This window comes from Brassica napus, chromosome C7 (genome assembly GCF_020379485.1).
Source record: "Brassica napus cultivar Da-Ae chromosome C7, Da-Ae, whole genome shotgun sequence".
NCBI classification, from domain to species: domain Eukaryota; kingdom Viridiplantae; phylum Streptophyta; class Magnoliopsida; order Brassicales; family Brassicaceae; genus Brassica; species Brassica napus.
The window spans coordinates 30,113,145-30,121,523 of record NC_063450.1 but is presented as its reverse complement, the minus strand read 5'-3'; the positions used below and the strand labels follow the sequence as shown (position 1 = coordinate 30,121,523).

The 8,379-nt window shown below is 29.3% G+C and overlaps 1 long non-coding RNA gene across 1 annotated transcript; it reads right to left on the bottom strand.

Moving 5' to 3' along the window:
- Positions 1 to 1,189: 1,189 nt before the first annotated feature.
- On the bottom strand, positions 1,190 to 3,238 carry LOC106414332. Its single transcript, XR_007326074.1, has 4 exons — positions 2,722 to 3,238; positions 2,086 to 2,209; positions 1,780 to 2,001; positions 1,190 to 1,701 (listed from the first exon to the last, which is right to left on the bottom strand). It is a non-coding gene; the product is annotated as an uncharacterized LOC106414332 (long non-coding RNA).
- Between the last annotated feature and the right edge of the window lie 5,141 nt (positions 3,239 to 8,379).

Sequence of the window (8,379 nt, the reverse complement as noted above, 5' to 3'; positions counted from 1 at the left end):
GGCTAATGTTACATTTTTGCAACAGTTAGTTCAAGTGATTGCTAAGTTTATAATATGTTATTTTAAATTAATTTTAAAATTAATTATATTTGATTTTGATGTTTGTGTCTATATTAATATGTCGCGGCGTATAACATATTATATTGGGTGGACGAGGTATAGGTGGTGTTCTTGTTGTTTGTTTTTTTGATAATTATGAAGCCATAAATGGTTGGTTAATTGTGAATTGCTATATTTTAGGCTCTCAAGAATAGATTTGTGGTTCTCATGATTATCATTTGCATGAAAGGATTGAGCATAACATGATTGGATATTGTTACGTTTTATGCTAGGCTGAATATTATATTGAAGACCTGAGTAAAATATTGAAAATGTAACTCAATTGTCTATATTATAAATTAACACTTAAATGTAGATTTATAATATTCTATTTCAAATATTTCAATTCGTTTAAGGTCATTGCCTAGTTGTAAAGAAAATACATTTTGATGCTTAAGTAATTTACGATTTTTTAAGCAAAGTTATATGTGTTAACTATTATGTAAATATTTTGGTTTTATTTTTTTATTTTTCTATTAGTTTCTTAATTTATACAGTTTTAATTTAATATTTTATAGTTTTTTTGTAAATGAATACTATTACTTTTAATGTTTTTTTGTTCAACGTAGTTAATTTTTTATATTTAAAATAAGGTTATATTTTATGGAACCAAAGATACACAAATAACAATAAAGACGATAAAAATAGATATAAATTATTTTTTCATGTAGTTGAACTCCACTTATTTTTAATTTGGGATGTGGTTTATTTTTTTTTTATTCTAATATTTTTAATTTCTTATTCAGATTTTAACGGTCTTTATAAATTTAATTTTTTTAATGTAAATATGATGTCACGATAATATAAAATAATTCAATACATTTATGCATTTTTTATTTTATTACATAAATTTAGAAAAAATGATATTTGGTAATATATTGATGTCAGTAAATTAACGAATCAATTAGAAAAATTATTTATGAATTATTTAACGTTTTTTAAAAGATTTGGTATAAAAATAAGATAGATTAATAAATATGTTAAACCTAAATTAGTGACGTGCTCATGTTGTCTGAGAAAGCATAAATTATTCTGAAAAAAAACGGTATAACTTTGCATATAAATAACATTAGTACATACTATGTTTAAGTAGTTTGGAAAAAAATCATATCAAAAGTGTAATATTGTTAACGTAAACTGTTATTATTGTTGTTGTTACTAATTAAATAGAAACAGTACATATAATAACAGGAAGATTACATGAATCCAGCACCTTCAAAACACTATGCTACAAAGGTTCTTCTCCTTCACCTTCTTTTGAAATTTCAGGAACTTGTTACAATAAGCAAAGACAAAGTCAAAGAGTAGTATCCATCCTATGTGGACAGCAGCTACAACTCGTAAGAAGTCATGTTCGAGAACCCATTCGTCGGCAACATTATAAGGCTCATGTCTCCGACACCAGCATCTGCACTATCGAATGTCTGTTTCCTACTTGAGATGTGATGATACCGTACGACATTCCAGCAACTTTTTCATGGCAGATACATTACACCTTTGAGCAATAGCGGGTTGCAGCGTTAGTGGCACCGAGGAAAAGTGTTTCAGTATACATGACTGATGACTCCAAAGAAGTTATTCAGGTCCTGCTCCTTCTCTCTTCTGTGGTTTTGGGATGAATCATTCACGGTTTAATAAGATGATAGTTTAATAAAATGAAACATATGGAAGCAAGCTTACATTTTCGTTCCAGTTTCTAGAAAATTAAACCAAACATGACGCCAATATTGTCATGAGAAACCGGATAGCATTGTACTGAAGATATCTCCAGTTAGACCAATACTGTTTCAAGAAGCAAGATTTGATTTGAGTCAAAATGGCTATGAGTACTTAGCTTGGAAGTAGAGATCTTTCGATCATGGTGGGGTAGTATTGAGCTCTTTGATGAGTTCCTGGTTTCTCCTGAAGTAGACATCGATGTTGAGGTCAGTAAAGTTTAGTAACACTCTGGTCTAATACTAATATTAACATTTGACTTTAACATACCGATGAAAAAAGGAGTTACTGAATAGTTGAGCAAAGATCACACTCATTTGTGACTCCATTGAAGAAGTAGCGACGTCAAGCATCAACTGTATCCATCCTTGATCTTTGGAACCCCTTCAGCAGCCTGCATAATAAGGCTATTATTAGTTTGACCATGAGAAGGACAAAAATAAAATGTTTTACATACATCAACAACAGCAAACCTCTTCAAGAGCTTTTTTCTCCCTATCTCTCAGGTAACTTAAACGCTTAAATCTCAGTGTGTGCTTCCACTAACTCTCGATCTTTATATGCATCCTAATAGAAAAAAAACTAATAAATCAAGCAAACACCAACAACCAAAAAGATGCATAAAATTATAAATCAAATCGATGTGTAAACAACTATAGATCGAGCTAGAATTTTTTCCAAACCTCTATCTTCGTTCCTGTTTAATCATCTCATATATCCAGTATTCCAAATTTCATGAAACCTATTAAGGGAGGAGGACAGAGACTTAATCAAGAAAAAAAAATCTATGTTAGACAAAGATCTAAACAGGAAAAGTTGGTAATAAGGATTCAACACGACGGGATTGTAACATTTAGAATCGGATACTTAAAAAAATATGAACTGAAGCAGAGATTTAAAAGTAACCTGAGAATCCAGTAGAAGAATATCCACTCCCATGAGTTCGCCACTGCATCGTATGTTCCTGCCTCCCAGAAACGGAGCATCAGGACTTGGACTTGAACTAGTAGATATTGATAATAAGAAGCAGAAACATCTCTCAGAACTCTGGTTCTGTCGCATTCTCGAATGGCTGAGACGGAGACGAAGCAAAAATAAACCCTAATATGTAAAGACGTTCAACGCCGCGTTTCCAATTGAAAAACAACTCGATTGGCTGGCATAATCAAACAAAAGAAAGGCCCAAGTCAAATAAAAAAACCCACGTAACAAATAGTTTAACGAAGTGATGCGTTTTGGCAAGAAGGACACATGTCGCAACATCAATAAACAACTTTCTGACCTGAAATCATAGGTGGCAGCACAAAGAGAGAAAAAAAACATTTTTTTATATATATAAAGATAAAGACTAGGAATTAACCGGTGCTACGCGCGGGGCTTTATCAATTTTCAAATGTTAACTATATAGTTATTCTTTTAGAATTTGTATTATGAACAACAACAAAATTCTGAAGTGTATGTTTGTGTGAATACATATTTCCTTATAAAAAAAACAGAAAACTATACATTTTTCATATAGATGTTTGATATTGTTTTCCATTTTTTAACATTTTTTATGTTTTTGTCACAAAAATATATTTCAATAAAGAAAATGACCAAAATAGCCTTTTTATTTTGAAAATTTTAATTTTTAATTTTTAATTTTTAAAATTTCAAACTCTATCCTCAAAACCTCACCTCTTAACTCTAAACCCTAAGTATAGATTAGTTAACACTAGGGTATAAACGTATTTTTTCTCTTTAACAAAACTTGTTTTGGTCATTTTTTATCACTGAGAGCTATTTTGTGACAAAAACTTAAAAATGACTCGCCTAGAAAATTTCTATGTATTGTATATTTATTTATTTTAATTTTTGTTTTGCTTTTATATCAAATGGTAATATTACGATAGAAGTTTAACGTAATATTTCTATTTTTAATATATTATATTTGCTTATTATTTATTTAACTATACATTTTTCTATTTAACTATATATTTTTAGATATATGTTTAATTTAGTTTTTTCATTTTTTATATTGTATATTTACTTACGTTTATCTTTTCTTATTTTGTATATTTACTTATTCCAAATTTCTTGCTTTTATATCAATGATAATATTACAATATATATTTAATATAATATTTTATTTATTATATACTATATTTACTTATTATTTATTTTTTCTTATATTATATATTTACTTATTATAATATGTAACATTTCTATTTCTTATATTGTATATTTACTTATTATTTATTTCTTCCTATATTGTATATATATTTACTTATAAAAATATTTGTAAACAATAAAAATGTAAAAATAATACATTTTTCAGATAAATGTTTAATTTTGTTTTTCCATTTCTTATATTTTATATTTACTTATTATATATATTTTTTATTTTAAATCAAATGGTAATATTACTTATAATGTTTAATGTAATATTTATATTTCTTATATTGTTTACTTACTTATTATATATTTTTCTTATATTGTATATTTACTTATTATATTTTTTTTGCTTTTATATCAAATGGTAATATTACTTATAATGTTTAATGTAATATTTATATTTCTTATATTGTATATTTACTTATTATTTATTTTACCGTACGTTTTTCAGATGGTTAATGTAGTTTTTATAACTCTTATCATGTATATTTAATTATTATTTATTTTTACCCTAATATTATGATCTAATATTTTTATTTCTTATACTCTATATTTAATTATGTGGGATTTACCAAATTTTACTCAAAACTTGATTTTGATTGCAAAAGTATACCCAAACTTGAATCAAATGCAAAAGTAACCCAAAAGCCTTGTGAAATTACAGCCAACCCCTTGTGACCCAACAAAAAAACAGAACTCATTTTTACGAATATATATCCGCTAAGTCTTATGAGTCTTCTGAGATTCTGTTAAGTCTTCTGGACGACGTTCACGGAAGTTGTCTGGTATAGTTGATCTTAAAAATAATTTATAATATTTGTAAAAAATCTGAGATTCTGTTAAGTCTTCTGGAAGACGTTCACGGAAGTCGTCTGGTATAGTTGATCTTAAAAATAATTTATAATATTTGTAAAATATATTTTGATAAGCGAAAAATTAAAATCATGTAATTATAAACAGTTTTAAGTGATATAAATTAAGATATAATAAAATTGAATTGTTTTCAACATAGATGAGTGAAAGTAGTGAATCATGATATTCATTGGTCTAGGGTTTGACAACATATGTTGTAGTATTATATGTATTCTTAGAGTTAGATTTTGGAAAGCTTAAATGTTTTTTTGAAAAATTAAATTTTTTTCTACATGTGATTATTTCTGTGTATAGTAAACACTTTTTAAGTTTAATTTGATTTTATGAAGTGTTTAGTTAGTTAATTTAGTTTAGGGATTATGTTTAGGGTCTAGACGACTAACATTTAAGTCGTCTGGGAAGTCTTATAACTCCCGCTAACGCTAAAAATATTTTAGTTTCCCGCTAAAAATATTGAAGTCTTCTGGGCGACTTACAAGTAAGTCGTCTAGCAAGTCTTCTGATCGAAAATATTTAACCTTATTGAAATTTTTGTCTCCATATATAAAAATATTTTACACATTCTCTCTCCTCCTCTCAAATGGCTGCAACAAAAATGGTATGTTCCTCATTTTGAAACTCTCCAACCTCTCTTTAATCTCTTTGAACTTATAAACACCAAACTTTATATCAATTTATTGTTTTTGTCTCGTGTCTTTCTCACTAGTTTATCTTGTTTTGCAGGTTTTTCATCACATGGTTCTCATCTTCCACTCATTTAAAGGTAGATTTATTAATTTTAGATATGTATTTTTGTGTATTCTATAAAGGTAGATCTATCTAATATTCCACTCATTTTCTATGTTCTTAAGCCATTTGAACGTTTTTGGAGATGCAGGTTTTTCAGATCTGGAATTAGATATGCAGGTTTTTCAGATCTGGAAGACTTCTTGGCTAGAAGACTTCCAGGCGACTTCCAGGAAGACTTCCAGACGACTTCCAGGAAGACTTCCAGACGACTTCCAGGAAGTCTTCCAGACGACTTCCAGGAAGTCTTCCAGACGACTTCCAGAAAGTCTTCCAGACGACTTCCCGAAAGTTTTCTGACAGAATCTTCTCCCATGTCTCCCTTTCATAATAGATCTGAGCGTTTTGGTAAGTTCTTATGTTGATTTTTCTTCATTTGGTAACTTCATGTTGCATAAAATTCATACTTTTTTCCCAAACTAAAACTCTTCAAACCCACTCTAATCTCTTTGACTTGAAAACACTAAACTTTATATGATTTTTTTATTTTTGTCTCATGTCTTTCTCACTAATCTATCTTTTTGTTGCAGGTTTTAATCAGATGGTTCTCATCTTCCACTTGGATATGTACTTTGTGTGTTCTATAAAAGTATGTCTATCTAATTGTCCACTCATTTTCTATGTTTTTAAGCCATTTGAATGTTTTTGATATGATATGTAGGTTTTACAGATCTGGATTTGATATACATATTTTTCAGATCTGGATCAGACTTTGGAAGACCTATGGGAAGTCTTCCCGGAAGTCTTCTAAAATATAATGCGCTAGAAGACTTCCAGGAAGTTTTCCAGACGACTTCAAAGAAGTCTTCCAGACGACTTCAAAGAAGTCTTCCAAACGACTTCCAGGAAGTCTTCTAACGGGGTCTTCTTCCATATCACCATATCAAGTGGAGTCTAAGCTTGTCTTTGTAGAGGAATGATCTATAATAGTTTTGTTTGTGGTCTGTTTTGTGATTTGCATGTGTACTCCTTTAGTTATGACTTTTTTTGTAAATTTGAAGAGATATTAATAAAAAAGTTTGAAAAATATGTTCATTTTCCACGACATTATTTTGCCAAAATTACTTGACATAATTGAAGTTATTTATACAACTTCAATAGCAAAACACAATAACATAAAAAATTAATCAAATTTATTACAACTAAGGGAGAAGAATTCTCAAGAAAACTTAGTTAAATTCACAAAAGATAAAACATTACATAAGTTCAAAGCTAGAACACTTTCATTAGATACATAAGTAAAAAAATATATCTTATGATCTGAGAAGACACATTAAACCATGTTACTTGATATTCTTGAAGTTACTTAACACTTTTGAAAATTAAATAAACATATCTTAAAATTACTTAACAAATTTACAAACACTAACGCAGAAGACTTCCACGGAAGTCTTCTCAATTAGCTAGAAACTTTACTAAGCATGAATGTTGGTAACCTTATAAATATCACCAATTAAGTTATAAATTTCATTCAGTAGCCCAAATATTGACTAATATACATGAATTAACAAAAAAAAAATTAAAAATTCTTTATAGTTTTAGAAAAAATGAAAGTTTATTAAACATTGACGCAGAAGACTTCCACGGAGGTCGTCTGGTAGACTTCTAGGAAGTCGTCCATTTAGGTTAGTTTTGCAATTGATTTTTAACCTAGACGACTTACATGGAAGTCGTCCATCTTTGTTTGTTAAAAAAAAATTTCGAGACAACTTCCATGTAAGTCGTCTAGGGAAAACATGTTAGTTTTGTATTTGACCAGATTGTGTCAGAAATTTAAACATTTCCTGGACGACTTACATTACATGTAAGTCGTCCAGTAGAAAATTAAAAAATCAATATTTTGTTATACGTAGACGACTTACATGGAAGTCGTCTCAGGTTAGTTTTGCAATTGAAAAATAAAACAAAAAAAATTATTTTTTTCTAGACGACTTACACGGAAGTCGTCCGTCTGACGACTTACATGGAAGTCGTCCAAGATAAGCAAGGTTTGACCAGAATCTCGGAATAAAATCATAGACAACTTTCGTGGAAATCGTCTGATGGACGACTTCCGTGTAAGTCGTCTAGACAAAAATAATTTTTTATTTATTTTTCAATTGCAAAACTAACCTGAGACGACTTACACGGAAGTCGTCTAGGTATAACAAAATATTGATTTTTTTTATTTTCTACTGGACGACTTACATGTAAGTAGTCCAGGAAAAGTCAAATTTCTGACACAATCCGGTCAAATGCAAAACTAAGCCGTTTACCTTAGACGACTTACATGGAAGTCGTCTCGATATTTTTTTTAACAAACAAAGATGGACGACTTCCATGTAAGTCGTCTAGAAAAACACATCTAAAAATCAATTGCAAAATTAACCTCTGCATTGACCAAAAGACTTCCATGTAAGTCGTCTACAGCCAGACGACTTACCCGGAAGTCGTCTGGACGAACAGATCCGGGAAAAAACTAATTTCATAGTTTCAACCAGTGAGATAACTTGTTTAGCACACAAAAGTCTTCTCCAAGCACCCAGAATCTCAAACAAAAGTGACCCACCAAGAATCGTAAGCTTCAATGGCTCTATGAACCATAAAAATTTTAGAATCAAAATCTTGGGTTTTTTTTAGATGAATATGGAGAGAAAGTAAAGAGATGTTGTTTTTGGTTCATAAGAATTGAGAAAGAAAGAGTGTAAATCGATTTTTATGTGCATTAAGAGCTTCAAATTGGTTGTTCATGGTGGTTGGTATATTGATAGC